Genomic DNA, 15,309 nt, shown 5'->3' on the forward strand with positions numbered 1-15,309 from the left:
GGAAGCAATCAAAACGTGCCACACGCATGCCAATTAAAGAAATAGCTCAACATATTGGGAAATGAGTCTATTTCTTGCCAAGAATTAGTTGAGAAAATCCCTTCTGCTCACATGTTTTTTTGTAGTGTTTTTTTTTTTATTACTTTAAATATTAAGCCAGCTTGGTGTAAGGATTTGTCATGCTCAAATGAAGGATTCTGATTTACTTGAGTCAGATCAAATTTGTTAAAAAAAATTAAAAAAAAAATCATAGAATTCACGTACAATAAAGAATTAGCTGTCATGAAAAAGTATTCACATCACAGTAATAACACAAATAAACCTTCATTCTGGCCAAAAAAGAGAGGTCAGAGACTTAGTGTTGTTCAAAAAAGATTATAATTTCATACAATGTCAATATTTTCCACTAATCCTATTTGCTGTTTGAGACATCATCCATATTCAGGTTAAGTAACTGAGATGTGAGTAAAAGAAAGCACAATCGGGTTCAAAGGCTTATGAGATAAATATGGATTGTTTTGAACTGCAAGAGATGCAAAGCTCCTCTGCTAGAGTCCAAATTAGTTCTCCTTTCAAGACAAAATGATGACAAAAAAACGAAGAAAAACATTATTTCTCCTTGCTCTTCATGCAAATGGAAGTATGAGTGCATGCTGTGCCGCAAGTGTTGGTTGTTTTTGCTGTTACTGCCTGGTGCTTTGTGTTGGTTTGGTGATGACCTATCTCAGTTCTTTGGTTTTTTATAGTATTTAAGTAAAAGTTGGAGCCTCAGGGGAGGATGCATCTGTCCGTGTCCCAGATAGATGGCTATGCTGGAAATATGAGGGTTTTTTTTGTAACCCTTGGTGACAGGTCACTGAGAGAGACATGTATTAGACTCATGCAGATGTGTTGTTGGCCAGGATTTCTGGCGGTGGGGGAAAACTTTTGTTCCTTGAATTATTTGCTTATGCACTGTTTTACCCTTCTATGTCACTGTTATGCTCCAAATTATTTGGAACATACTTGGCAATAAATGTTGATTCTGATTCTGGGTCAACTTTGTGCTTGTTGACTCACAGCAGTCTCAAAAGCCAAATGTATGTGCATGTTACAGGCTTATGATCACAATACTTTGCCCCAACAGAAGAACTCAGCATGGTTTAAACTGATCCAGTTCCATTCCATACATATCAAACTATCTGTAGACTGAGGAAGCTTATGTAGCCTGGTCTCAAATATCTATTTTAGACACTACAGGTTAAGAGGATATAAATATTGTCATGTAAAAACTTTATTGTAAATATTTCATATGTGTTTAAAAAACAAAAAAAGAGATCAAATGCATTAAAAACGTGTTTAAAATCACAATAAATAGAAGTCAATTATAATTTAAGTGTTCATGGAGTTAAAGTTACAAGAAACCCAAAGGTTTGTTATCTAATGTAAAACAAGGAAAACTTTGTATTTGCTTCAAGTTGTTTGACAACCCAAAATGAACTTGTAAATCTTGTATTTGTTCTTATCCCATTGGTTGATGTAAACCTATTGTCCAATCAGACGTAAGGGAGGCGGGATCTAAGTGAGGCGAAGAAAAGAAAAACTAAGCTAGTGAGAGTCGGCAGCAGCACGTTACCGGAGGAGGTTGTGTACCAGAGCTAACGGGAGAATAGTCAAAACAATAGCCGTGGATGCAGAGTCTACGTTCCTGTTATGGACTGTTTTGCCCTGTGATGAGTGAGTACTGAATGTGGAGTTAGCATTGAACTTAAACGGGATGTATAAGTACTTAAAATGTATGATGTTAATCGCGAGTTAGCATGTTAGCATTTTAGAGTCTGTATTAGCTATGTATGCTGAGTATGTAAGCTACAGATTACTCTATGGAACTAAATAGTAATCTCTAATGCACAGTGGACCGAGAGGAATTCTCTGGACCCTTCTGCTGTGGATAGGATTTCCGTGGGTTTGTCCCAGTGTGCTCAGCAGCCCATGTATGCCGCTAATTCCGACCACGTTGCCGAGTGGAGGCCGCATGGTCACAAACCGAGCCTGCCCCTCAGCTTGTCCTCGCACTTAGCCCAAAGGATTCCCGAACAGACACGTGCGAGTTTGTCCGTGACCGCAGCCGCGTCGTCAGTGTTTTCTCCAGTCATTGGTCAGCATTATAATATATGCAAATACATGCGGGTCGGAATCCCCGCCCCCCAGCGCACCCCCGTACGCCAAAACAGTGCCAGCAGAGTGAAACCGAAAAGTGGTTTGAAACCGAAAAGTGGTTTGAAACCGAAAAGTGGATTGAAACCGAAAAGTGGATTGAAACCGAAAAAAAAAAAAAATTGTAAGCGAAAACAAAAAAATTACAGTTTCAATTAATTGTTTTTCACTATCAATTTTTTTTTCGGTTTCAATACAAGATTTTTCAGTACATTTATTTCAGTTACAATATTTTTTTTCGGTTTCAATCCATTTTTCGGTTTCATTTCAAGGTGGCATCGTTCTGATTCCATAGCCCCTCAGCTTGTCCTCGCACTTAGCCCAAAGGATTTGTGAGTAGCCACGAGCACGTGCGTTTTGTTTTCTGCTTGTTTATCAAGCGAAGCGGCCATTTGTGTGTTTTCTGGCCCAACGAGCCCGAGCAACGATCAGGCCTGCAACGGTTTCAGTAAAGGAGCTCTAAAAGGTTACAAATTTGAACTGAACTTGAAAGGGGAATATCTTGGATAAATGTGTTGTTTCTAAACATTGACTGTGAATTGTGAAGAGGGAAAAACCATCCAATTGAATTGTAAGGAAACACTTCAGAACTTGGAATATTGTTTTTTTTATTTAAATCATACTTTGGTTTGACTAAATCTTACATTTTGAATTTAAAGTTTTGTGTTGTGTCATATTTATGATTTGCAGAGTTTATAAGTGATAAGGGTTATTAAAAAGGTAAAAGAGAGGTTTAGCATGTTAGATAAATTCATTATTCTTAGTGAAGATTAAACAGAACTCCTTATTTTCACTAAGTGGAGGCACCGCCAACATTAAGATTTATAAGTACAAAGGTTAAAACTGGTTAGCTATCGTTTCTCCTGTTTACCAATAAAATAAGTAACGTACCCAGGGCCCCACTCAGAGTACTATCACCATCTTAACCGAGGGTTAATCCAGAGCTACTTGAGTTGGGTGCTACACATTGGAGGCACCGCTGGGATTGTTTTGTTGTATTATATAACTTTTAACTTACCACTAAATCTGCTGTAACCTTAAAGTGACTAAGAGTCACACTGGTCCTAAAAAGTAATTTTAATTTATTTCTTGTCTTCCCCCTACAAAGTAAGTTGTTAAAACTATGGCCACTAAAAGTAATGTTTCACAACCAAATCTTGCAAATTGGTGCAGAGGTGAAGGGCTTGATCAGGCACATGCCATCCTAGTTCTTGGAGTGTCTGAAGAGGAAGAAATATCCACAGTAGAAGAAACACTCGAACAAGTAAAAACCTTGGGCAAGGTAAGAGTAAGAGGAAAAATGTTTGATGCCAATAATCAAACCCTGACCATGTTATGTGAATGCCGTCAAGAAGTCGATCCTACCAAAGTTCCACCAGAGGTGATTTCCTTTAGAGAAGGAGGTAAATGGAAAATAGTTGTTGCGGAACAAGAAACAAACTCTGACCTATTCACAGAGAAGTTGGACAGATTTCTACATGATGAAGGGAAAACATTGGAGGATGTTAAAAGACTATGTGATCCTAGCACCTCATGGAACAGCAACCCTGAGTCAATCATTCGGGCGGTAGGAGATGTTTTGCAGTCCAAGCCAAATGAAAGCCAGTCATACCGTCGGTTTAGAATCTTCTCTGGAGTCCACCCTACTCCACCTGGTGAAGACAATTTAGACAGCTGGTTAGAACAAGTAAAGTTCATGACTGATGAGTATGAGTGCTCAGATAAGGAGAAACGCAGAAGGATTATTGAGAGTCTCAAAGGGCCAGCGCTGGAGATCATTCAAGCAGTGCGCATGTCTAATCCCATGGCAAACCATATGGATTACTTACAGGCATTGGAAAGTACCTTTGGAACCTCAGAATCCGGTGAGGAATTGTATCTCACATTCAGAGCTATGCATCAAAGACAAGGTGAGTGCTTGTCTAACTTCTTGCTGAGACTGGAAAGATTACTGAACAAAGTAGTGCAAAAAGGAGGCCTACAGGTAGATGAAGCCAACAGAGCAAGACTTGAGCAACTCATTAAAGGTGCCACTGAATCAGACTTCATGCTGCTTCAGCTAGGTCTAAGAGATAAGCGAAATGATCCCCCGACATTTTTAAGCCTACTCAAAGAAATTCGAGAAGAAGAGGAGCGTGAAGCTGCAAGACGAAAACTCAAAAAACCAGCACAGAGACCGCATGTGCATGCAGTGCAAGTAGCAAGTGAAACAGACTCTAAAGGCTGTCAGCAACATGATTTTCAGTCCGAAATTCAGGAGCTAAAAGAAAAGCTGAAAGAGCTCAACAAGCAGTCTCATTCTACCGAGTCAAGCCACAAAAAGATGTCCAGAGAAAAGAAAAAAGAGAAATCAGACACAAGCAGCGAAGTGCAACAGTTAAGAAAAGAAGTCAAAGAGCTGAAAACACAGTTAAGTGTAATGTCAGTAAAGCCACACTATTATGCAAAAGAGAGAGGCCATTATTCTAAGTCCAAAGGAGACTTTAATCCAAAGTCATCTACCTTTAAGCCAAAGAGTAGTAAAGAGTCAGATAATTTCTGCTACAGATGTGGAGAAAATGGCCATTTTGCAAACAAATGTACAGCTCCGGAGAATGCTCAAAAGGTAATCAAAAAGCTTATTCATCAAGTGCATGGGAGCCCACATGGACAAAGTCAAAGTACAGACGCTCAAGATCAGTGTGTTGCCCGAGTTAATACTACCAATGTTCCAACTCAAAGTGTCAACATACCGGAAGGTCTTATCGGTCCATCATCCATAGCTCCTATTAAGGTCAATAACATCTCATGCCATGGTCTCATGGATTCAGGGTCAACAGTGACCATTATCTTTGAGGATTGGTATAGAGCCAACATACCAACAGTCCCTATACAGCCCATTTCCAATCTAGCCATCTGGGGCCTATCAGCTGAGTCCTATCCCTACCATGGGTATGTAGTAGTAGAGATAGAATTCCCTGAGGATGTAGCAGGTGTCAAGGGTCCCCTTAACGTCCTCGCTCTCGTCTGTCCTGAGCCCCCACAAGGTCATGAAACCCCTGTAGTGGTTGGTACCAACGCTTTTCTGTTCAGCCGCCTATTTCAGCTGTGCAGAGATAGCGGTAGTGAGAACAAAGTCAGCTCCATGAGGATACAGGCAGTTTATGACAAAATCCAAACTCAGTCCCTAGGACCCCATGCAGCCGACGATCCCATAGGGCAAGTGACATGGCAAGGTCCAGGGCCACTTACCATTGCTCCGGGAAAAAAATGTTATGCCACGTGTAAAGTAGAGCAGAAAAGAACTAAACCCCAAGATGTTGTTTTGATTGAAGCACCTGCCATGCCCCAACTCCCATCCGGCGTGTTGGTCCAGCCAGGTGTTCTCCGTGAAAGTGACATGGATGAGAACAGTTTCATCGTTCTATTACAGAATGAGTCAGAAAAACCCACCTCTATCCAAGTCGGCACAGTTATTGCCGAGATGCATGCAGTGGACGTAGTCACCGACCCTAAAGTTTTAGAACCTGAAGCTAGTACCGTAGCTCCCGAACTCTTTGATTTTGGTGACTCTCCTGCCCCTGCAGAATGGAAGGAAAGACTACGGCAAAAGCTAGCGCAGAGACGTAATGTTTTCTCTCTTGATGAATGGGATGTGGGGTTAGCTAAAGACGTAGAACATAATATCCGCCTTAGCAATTCTACCCCCTTCAGAGAGCGTTCACGTCGTTTAGCTCCGGCTGATATTCATGATGTACGACAACACCTACAGCAGCTGTTAGCTGCAGGCATTATCAAAGAGTCTCGAAGCCCATTCGCATCACCTATTGTTGTAGTGCGAAAAAAGAATGGCTCCATCAGAATCTGCATCGACTACAGAACTTTGAACAGTCGTACTATCCCCGACCAGTATACCATCCCTCGTATTGATGACGCCTTAGATTGTCTTACAGGCAGCAAATGGTTCTCAGTCCTCGATCTTAGGAGTGGGTACTACCAAATTGCCATGTCCGAGCAAGATAAGGAAAAGACTGCATTTATCTGCCCCCTGGGGTTCTATCAATTTGAACGAATGCCACAAGGCATCACAGGAGCCCCAGCCACTTTTCAGCGGCTCATGGAGAAGGCAGTGGGTGATATGCACCTTCTTCAAGTCCTAGTGTACCTTGACGACATAATCGTCTTTGGTAGAACACTCGAAGAGCATGAGCAACGTCTCCTCAAAGTCTTAGATCGCCTTGAGGAGTTTGGTCTGAAATTGTCACTTGACAAATGTCAGTTCTGTCAGTCCCAAGTCAAATATGTTGGTCATATTGTCTCAAAAGATGGTATAGCCACGGATCCAGAAAAAGTAGAGGTTGTCAGGAACTGGCCAGAGCCAACAGATCTGAAAACCCTTCGCTCATTCCTTGGTTTCTGTGGGTATTATCGCAGATTTATTGCAAATTATTCAAGCATAGTCCGCCCATTAACTGAGCTTACCAAAGGTTATCCACCTACTCAGAAAAACAAGCGATCTCAAACCAAATACCCAACCAAAACGTACCTCAAACCTTCTGAGCCATTCAAAGAGCGATGGGACCACTCCTGTCAAGCCGCATTCAGAAAAATCATTGAATGTCTGACCAATGCCCCTGTTTTGGCATTTGCAGACGCCACTAAACCTTATGTCCTACATGTGGATGCTAGCCTGAACGGGTTAGGTGCCGTGCTAAATCAAGAGTACCCCGAGGGCCTTAAGCCTGTTGCTTTTGCTAGCCGAAAGATCAGTGAGTCAGAACGAAACTATCCGGTCCATCAACTGGAGTTCTTAGCACTTAAGTGGGCGGTCGTGGATAAATTTCATGACTATCTTTATGGAGCTAAGTTCACGGTTAGAACCGACAACAATCCCCTAACCTACGTGTTGACCACCGCAAAGCTAAATGCTGTTGGACATCGTTGGCTTGCAGCTTTAGCCACGTACGATTTCAACATCCAATATCGTCCTGGTCGTCACAACATAGACGCAGATCTATTGTCCCGACAACACACCAATGACACTGAATGGACAGATGTTCCACAGTCTGCAATAAAAGCTATCTGTAAAAAGGAATCTATCTATGAAGCTACTAAGTCCCCTGTCAGGCTAGTAGACCAGCTGGGAGTTCCTACATCCGTGATTCCAGAAGCTTATGTCCTTCCAGTAAGCCTAAAAGCAACTTTGGAAAATCAGTTGACTCCTACAGACTTACAAGTTGCTCAAGATCTGGACCCAGTCATTGGACCAGTCAAACAAGCCATCCAGACTGGAAAGCAACTTATCACATCCAAAAATTCACCACCTGACATGTCTTTGTTAAGTCGTGAGAGCAGAAAACTTGAACTGAGAGACAAAATACTATATTGACAGAGAAAACTGGACAATGGCACAGTTCACAAACAACTGGTTTTACCAGATCGATACAGAACAAGTGTAATGAGATCACTACATGATGAATGTGGACATCTAGGAGTCGAGAAGACAACAGAACTCCTCAAAGACCGTTTCTATTGGCCACGCATGAATGCTGATGTGGACCAGTACATCAAAACATGTGGACGTTGTGTCTCTCGCAAAACTCTCCCACAACGGTCATCGCCACTCAGTCAAATCACTAGCAAAGGTCCTTTAGATCTAGTCTGTATTGACTTTCTTCAGATTGAACCAGATAACAAAGGAGTTGCTAATGTATTAGTGGTGACTGATCATTACACAAGGTAGGCACAGGCATTCCCTACAAAAGACCAAAAGTCAGTCACAGTTGCAAAAGTATTATGGGAGAAGTACTTTGTGCATTACGGATTACCTGCCCGGATACACTCAGATAAAATGGAGCACTGTAACAAAAAATAATTTCCCCCAGGGATCAATAAAGTATTCTGATTCTGATGATTCTGATTCTGATCAAGGTCGAGACTTTGAAAGTCGCCTTATCAAAGAGCTCTTGTCTATGCTAGGTATCCGAAAATCACGTACCTCACCATATCATCCGTAAGGAGATGCTCAGCCAGAACGTTTCAACAGAACCTTGCTGTCAATGCTTGGAACTCTTGAACATGTACAGAAACAAAACTGGAGTCAGCACATCAGCCAGTTAGTACATGCCTATAACTGCTCAAAGAATGAGTCTACTGGATATTCTCCATACTATCTAATGTTTGGACGTAATGCCAGATTACCCATTGACATTTGCTTTGGCGCTGTTCTTGAAGATGACGCGGAGATGACTCACCTGCAGTACGTCGACAAAATTAGGAAAGAACTCAAACAAGCATACCATCTAGCTACCGAGAATGCAACAAAGAACCATTTGAGGAACAAGTCACGTTATGACCAAAGAGTAAGAGACCAACCTTTACAAGAGGGAGACAGAGTTCTGATAAGAAACGTTGGCCTTACTGGTAAACACAAACTGCAAGACCGATGGAAGTCAATACCTTACATTGTCATCACACAGCTGCCAAACCTACCTGTGTACAAGGTAAAACCGGAACAAGGATCTGGAGGTGTCAAAACTCTACACAGAGACCATCTGCTACCAATCGGTTATCTTGTCAGAATCGCAGATAACTCAGTTTCACCTGAAAGAGTAAGAACACCAGTTACTAGAAGACGTCATGCCAACAGACGTCAGATACGGGACCAAGAAGACCGATTATCTGATGTCTTGCCAGACACAGAATCTGAGAATGAGTATGTCTACCAGTACTCCACCATTTCCAGTGACCATATTCAGGGACATGAATTCAGGTCAGACAGACCTAACACAGAATCTCTTCACTCTGATAATTCCCCCTCATCTGAGAGTGAACCGGAATTGGAGGAAGGACCTTCTGAAAGTTCTCATGAAGAGGAATGTCAGCCATCAAATGTGGAAGGAGACACCAGTGATACGGCTGCAGACACCGAAGCGGAGTTGAGGACTCCTGCAAGACCTAAAACTCTAAAGTCAAAGCGAGAGGTGAAACCAGTAATCCGTTTGACCTATGACAAACCTGGAACGCAGTCTGAGGAACCTGTGACTATTGTACACCAAGGCATGGTTATACAGTTGAACCTCAGTAGCACCAGAGATAAAAACCATCATGTAAAACACTCTAAACACCCAAGGCATTACTCTGAGCCCAAGTCTAAAATCCGGCGTTAGATGAGGACATCTAAATATTTTAGACGGGGAGGGTGTAGCCTGGTCTCAAATATCTATTTTAGACACTACAGGTTAAGAGGATATAAATATTGTCATGTAAAAACTTTATTGTAAATATTTCATATGTGTTTAAAAAACAAAACAAGAGTTCAAATGCATTAAAAACGTGTTTAAAATCACAATAAATAGAAGTCAATTATAATTTAAGTGTTCATGGAGTTAAAGTTACAAGAAACCCAAAGGTTTGTTATCTAATGTAAAACAAGGAAAACTTTGTATTTGCTTCAAGTTGTTTGACAACCCAAAATGAGCTTGTAAATCTTGTATTTGTTCTTATCCCATTGGTTGATGTAAACCTATTGTCCAATCAGACGTAAGGGAGGCGGGATCTAAGTGAGGCGAAGAGAAGGAAAAACTAAGCTAGTGAGAGTCGGCAGCAGCACGTTACCGGAGGAGGTTGTGTACCAGAGCTAACGGGAGAATAGTCAAAACAATAGCCGTGGATGCAGAGTCAATTAATTGAAACTGTAATTTTTTTGTTTTCGCCTACAATTTTTTTTTTTTCGGTTTCAATCCATTTTTCGGTTTCAAACCATTTTTCAGTTTCAATCTGCTGGCACTGTTTTGGCGTCCGGGGGCGCGGGGGGGGGGGTTTCCGGCCCGCATGTATTTGCATATATTATAGAGGCCACTAGTGCTGACCAAGCTGCCATCTTTCTCTCTTCCCGTCTTTCAATGGCTGCTTCAATTTCAGCTTGAACCTCCAAACCGCAAGTAAGTAATCATTTTTTGTCATCTTTTCTTGCTGTCCCACTGGGCTGGACATTAGTTTAGTTTTTTTAGCTACATCTGGTGAAGTTGTGGTAAAATGCTGGTATTAGCCTATTCGTCGTAGCAAGCTAGCCTGAAGCTAATATTTGCTAAATTTAGGGACACCCGTGTCTTTTCAGGAGTTGGAGGCTGGTGTTCTAGGAGCGGATCTCAGGATCTCAACAGGCAGTGTTGGGCAGTAACATAATACATGCACCGGCGTTACGTATTTAAAATACAAAATATGAGTAAATGTATCCGTTACAATTACTGTTCAATAGGTGATATTGAGAATACAGTTAGTTTGTTGAAATAAATGGATTACATGGCGGTATTTACCTGTTTCATATGTTAGGCTATGGTCTCTCTATTTTTTGGTAATTCCACGCCGGTGGAAACTCAAACAAAACACGCAATAAGAGCCTCTAAAAATTATTATACAAAAATTATTTAATATGAAGGCAATAGCAGAGTGTTACAGGCATCGCCCTAAACAATGTAGCCTCATGGGCAGTGTAGTCCGTGCTGCAGGGAGAATGGACTGCCATACCCGTTATGTGTCTGTGAGCGAGGGAGGGAGAGAAAGGAGAAGTACAGCTGTCACGGAGCAGAAACGGGAGCTGGAAGCATGTAAATATAATAATAACCACTAAAGCCAAAAAGAGTGCCTGACGAGCCCAGCTGCAAGTAAGCTGTTAAGACTCGACTGTACACCGTGTTCTTGTTTTCCTCCGAAACAATAAGCAGCCTTTCAACGCCTCTCTCTGTCTCTCGCTAGCAAACTTGACCCAGACAACAAAGTAAAGCTAGTTTTCAGCTATGAGCCCGACACGAACCGGACGTATTAGCCAGAGGTCCCTTTACTACGGTTCGGAGCCGCTGACCTGTTTTATATACGCGCTGAATAGTTTTCTACACGAGATCGCTGCAGCCTTACCTAATGTCCACCTACTGTTACTCATTTATATTAAGATTTTAACATCTAGTTGGTGTTGGTATGGCGAGTAGCCTTCAGTAATAGTAATAAATCACACAGCAATAGCACATTCATGTAGTTGTAAAGTATTCAGAATACATTACTTCTATAATCTTTGGTGGAATACATTTTAAAATTAACCTTCCCAACACTGTCAACAGGTTAGCACCTCATACCACAGTGCATCAAAGCAGTCTCATGAGCGCTGGGAAGGAGGAGCCCAGAGCCCAAAACAGACAGTGCAGGAGATGACAAGGTTAGTAATTGTATGGTGAAAATTATACTTTATCTTGATTGGCAAAAGAAAAGTAAATACAAAATCTGCTTCTCACACATAGGGCATTTCCAAAACTTCAATTTCTTTCATTACAGCTGTCCTGTGCCAGAAGTTCTGTTGACCCACAGTGAGAGGCATCATTTCATAAACACCAGGAAGACTGAAACTCATCAAGCAGGGCTCGTGATCTTCACCAGCAGCTCCCTCACAAGAAGGATAAACCCAGCATTTCATGAACACTGATGGAGACCTTTGCTTTGTGTAATGTTAGAAGTACTCAGATAATCCTCAGAGGGTCTGGACTTTTAATAGAATAGAATTCAACTTTGTTGTCATTGCACATGCACAGGTACAGGGCAACGAAATGCAGTTTGCATCCATCCAGAAGTGCTTTAGCCATGATATAGATATATTACAATATATATTAGCAATAATATAGATATGTAAGTATATTACAGAAATGGGTCTATTATGGTATGTTATAATGTACACGGTATGAAGTATGTTGTGAATATTCTATAACTATAAGTATGTACAGGCTGTAGTGAGTACAAACTATGTACAGGCTATGAACAGGATATAAATATGAAAAACTACAGAAATCTGAGATATACAGTTATACAGAAATGTGAACTATGCAAATTATAAACAGTTGTAGGATTAAAAATCATATGTACAGAATGATTATTTACACAGAACTATACAGTAGTGCAGTTAAGTAATAGCTATAAGCTATAGTAATAGCTTTAAGTCCTGTAGAAAGTTAAATATATGTTGTGCTCACTGGTTACTCTGGTATGAATGACTCTGAATTACTTTATGATAAATAACACACTATTGTCAAAAAACAGTGAAAGAATTCCAGATCACAAGTTTTTAGTTCAAATACAAGTAACAACCTTTGACTTTTAATCAGGTTTTATTTAATTGTGTCAGAAAACATCACGTGTTCTTCATGTAGCTGAGTACATTCAGTGTTTAAAACAGAAGTTGTGCAGGTCTGAGATCAGCAGTTTTCTGAAACACCAAACTGAGGTACTGTTAATGCTGATGTATAGTGACACAGTTACAGGGGTGATTAATCCTTTTGACTTTTTGTCTTTAAATTTATCAATAAAACAGCTGCAGCTTTCACTGACAGCACATGTGGTACTTTAACCTTTGTACTGTTTTCTTCAGTTAATTTTGGAGTCACTACAAAGATTGAAGATATAGGATGATCTGTCTGCTGTCACTGGGTGGTGCTGAGGTCTGAATCTGAGGACGGCTCCTGTAATCACAAACAGAACAGAATCATCACAAACTGAAATATAAAGTTTATCTCTCAAATCTGAAATAGAGCAGATCCTTCTCCGTCCTCACACACTCGGGATCTGAAGTTGTTCAGTCCTACAGTTCTGCCGACAGCTGTTTATTTTTTTATTTGTTTTAAAGGCCTTACTAACACTTTTTCTAATATCATGTTTACCTTTGAGTTGTTGATGCTTTATAAATGGACATCTGCAAAGATGAGATGATGGAGCAGGTTTCAGTCGAGGTTCAGTCTGCTGCTGCATCCTGGTCACAACATACAGAGGTGTTATCAGCTCAGTATTGAACAAGAAATATTAATGTTTCAAATTATTTGTCCTAAAGGATGCAAGCTGTACAGAGTACTGAACATGTGACTTTGTGAACATAATTCATTAAAAATAATTTGGACAGTTTTTTAACCTGAATATTTGTAACAAACTCAGTAAAAAAAAAAAAAAAAAAAAAAAAAAGCTAAAAAAAATAATCAGGGGAAAAATGTAACATTTTAAGTTAAGCTGACAAGCGGAAGTAATTGGTTTCAGTACATAAGTATCGGGCTTTGCTATTTAATCCGTAGCTATTGACTAATGAGGGGAATTTAAAAGTTGGCTTTAATGTCCTTCCACATGTGGAAAGCGACAGAAAACATGCTGCTGTTTGCACATATTTAATAATCAGCTCTGCACAGGAGCAGAAGCAGAGTCCAGCCCGTTGCTCTTACAGTATAATACTCATAATAAAAGTACAGTAACCGTGGTTAGTCACTGAGCAGCCTGGTGCGTTTCTCTTGATTTCTTTAGTCAGGGTAAATCCATTCACCTGCACGGGGTAGCTAAACGAACTTTACAAAACATGTTTCCCCGACAGCCGAGTGCTCATCTTAGCTAGCTAGGTCCTTAGGTAGCTAGCTAAGGACCTAAATTACGGATTAGCTTACAAACACATTTAACTTACCAAAAATAATGCGGTGGGGCCTCAGATCCTCCTGTCCGGTAGTCCAATTTACTGAAGAACACCTCAGGCTGTCACTTTGAAATAGTCGGTAATGTAAACGCTGGACCTCTCGGCATCTGCCATTCCCGAACAGACACGTGCGAGTTTGTCCGTGACCGCAGCCGCGTCGTCAGTGTTTTCTCCAGTCATTGGTCAGCATTATAATATATGCAAATACATGCGGGTCGGAATCCCCGCCCCCCAGCGCACCCCCGTACGCCAAAACAGTGCCAGCAGAGTGAAACTGAAAAATGGTTTGAAACCGAAAAGTGGTTTGAAACCGAAAAGTGGTTTGAAACCGAAAAGTGGATTGAAACCGAAAAGTGGATTGAAACCGAAAAAAAAAAAAAATTGTAAGCGAAAACAAAAAAAATTACAGTTTCAATTAATTGTTTTTCACTATCAATTTTTTTTTCGGTTTCAATACAAGATTTTTCAGTACATTTATTTCAGTTACAATATTTTTTTTCGGTTTCAATCCATTTTTCGGTTTCATTTCAAGGTGGCATCGTTCTGATTCCATAGCCCCTCAGCTTGTCCTCGCACTTAGCCCAAAGGATTTGTGAGTAGCCACGAGCACGTGCGTTTTGTTTTCTGCTTGTTTATCAAGCGAAGCGGCCATTTGTGTGTTTTCTGGCCCAACGAGCCCGAGCAACGATCAGGCCTGCAACGGTTTCAGTAAAGGAGCTCTAAAAGGTTACAAATTTGAACTGAACTTGAAAGGGGAATATCTTGGATAAATGTGTTGTTTCTAAACATTGACTGTGAATTGTGAAGAGGGAAAAACCATCCAATTGAATTGTAAGGAAACACTTCAGAACTTGGAATATTGTTTTTTTTTTATTTAAATCATACTTTGGTTTGACTAAATCTTACATTTTGAATTTAAAGTTTTGTGTTGTGTCATATTTATGATTTGCAGAGTTTATAAGTGATAAGGGTTATTAAAAAGGTAAAAGAGAGGTTTAGCATGTTAGATAAATTCATTATTCTTAGTGAAGATTAAACAGAACTCCTTATTTTCACTAAGTGGAGGCACCGCCAACATTAAGATTTATAAGTACAAAGGTTAAAACTGGTTAGCTATCGTTTCTCCTGTTTACCAATAAAATAAGTAACGTACCCAGGGCCCCACTCAGAGTACTATCACCATCTTAACCGAGGGTTAATCCAGAGCTACTTGAGTTGGGTGCTACACTTATTATAGGTGCTCGGAAACTAATCAGCAGTAGGTTTCTTTGCTTTGGCGTCCTTGAATCTGTCCTGCAGCAGATCTGTAAATTAGGCTCATTGTGGTACTGGAAACAAATATCCATTCTGTTCTCCCAAGAAGCTATCTTTTTGAGCATGTAGCAACAATCTCAAGGACATCACCATATAGAGATAACCTGCATTTGAAAGAGCAACAGGCAAAGGACAAGAAGTTACCTAGCAACAGCCATGGTGAAAGTTAGAATCAAAGTGCAGCTAATGACAACTGGAAAGCACTTTATCAACAGCTTGGGAGTGGATAGAGTCACAGAGTTTGCCAGATGGGTCCCCGTTTTTTTTTTTTTTTTTTTTTCCTTTTTCTTTTTTTTTTTAAGACCCAATAATTCAGTAAAAAAAAAAAAAAA

At 40.5% G+C, this 15,309-nt stretch overlaps 1 long non-coding RNA gene across 1 annotated transcript; it reads right to left on the bottom strand.

Annotated features, from left to right (window-relative positions):
• Window positions 1–12,603: 12,603 nt before the first annotated feature.
• Window positions 12,604–13,918, bottom strand: LOC308384808. The gene is made up of 3 exons (XR_013969402.1): window positions 13,655–13,918; window positions 12,876–12,964; window positions 12,604–12,677 (listed from the first exon to the last, which is right to left on the bottom strand). It is a non-coding gene; the product is annotated as an uncharacterized lncRNA (long non-coding RNA).
• Window positions 13,919–15,309: the final 1,391 nt, after the last annotated feature.

The sequence above is a fragment of the Rhamphochromis sp. 'chilingali' genome, assembly GCF_963969265.1.
Source record: "Rhamphochromis sp. 'chilingali' genome assembly, chromosome: 17".
Classification (NCBI taxonomy): domain Eukaryota; kingdom Metazoa; phylum Chordata; class Actinopteri; order Cichliformes; family Cichlidae; genus Rhamphochromis; species Rhamphochromis sp. 'chilingali'.